Source organism: Penaeus monodon, chromosome 34, assembly GCF_015228065.2.
Source record: "Penaeus monodon isolate SGIC_2016 chromosome 34, NSTDA_Pmon_1, whole genome shotgun sequence".
Classification (NCBI taxonomy): Eukaryota; Metazoa; Arthropoda; class Malacostraca; order Decapoda; family Penaeidae; genus Penaeus; species Penaeus monodon.
Genome location: NC_051419.1, coordinates 12112720 through 12113515, shown reverse-complemented (window position 1 = coordinate 12113515; position 796 = coordinate 12112720). Strand labels below are relative to the sequence as shown.

Sequence of the window (796 nt, the reverse complement as noted above, 5' to 3'; positions counted from 1 at the left end):
ATAAAAATAAACAAACATGTATGCTTATGTTCACGCACCAACTCATTATAAAAAAAAAATGCATTTTTCAGAACAGTTTCTCAACCAAGGTTCCAAAGAGCTGTCAGTGAGATGGTTTTCAAACCAGTTTCTCTGTTTAGCAATGAGTCTAACTTGAGAATCAGTAGACTGCATAATCACACCTCCAAGAGATTTAGATGGGTCTGACAAACTATATCATAAGCTTTCTGTACAGTATGTCATACCAGGTTATACTCTACCTAGGTTAACACTGATATCCTACTCCTAGGGATCATGATAATGATTTTGAAGTGCCAGAAACCTGCTGAGATTAAACATTTGAGAACCTTTGTTTTGAGAATGATGAAAAAAACTAAGATAACTAGTTGCACAAGTATAAAGCAAGTCATCATATGCCTATCAAAAGAAGATAACACCAAAGATACACTGCAGGACTCCTAGGAATATCACCATTTATTGACTTACTATATATTCTTTTTAGTGTGGTTTCATCTTACAGTAAGAATAAGGCTGTTAATAAAAAAAAAAGGTCAATCTCCAAAAATGTTGCTCCAGCTGAATGTGAAGCAGTTTAAAGCAGATGAAGAGAAGTCCATGAAGATTAAAAACTATTAGTGAATAAGAAATATAACTAAGCCATAAAATATTGGGATACCAGCAAGATAAAAGATAATCAGTGATGAAGAATATGGAGCCATTTTATGACTCTGAACAAGTAAAGCATGCACACAAACTATTCACAAACACATGTGATAGTGAATATGCCTGAGCTAAT

General features: G+C 33.7%; 1 protein-coding gene across 1 annotated transcript in view; it reads right to left on the bottom strand.

Annotated features, from left to right (window-relative positions):
* LOC119594586 (ras-related protein Rab-2A) overlaps nucleotides 1-796 on the bottom strand; it is a gene marked incomplete in the record, with an annotated part of 11590 nt that overhangs the window by 2118 nt on the left and 8676 nt on the right.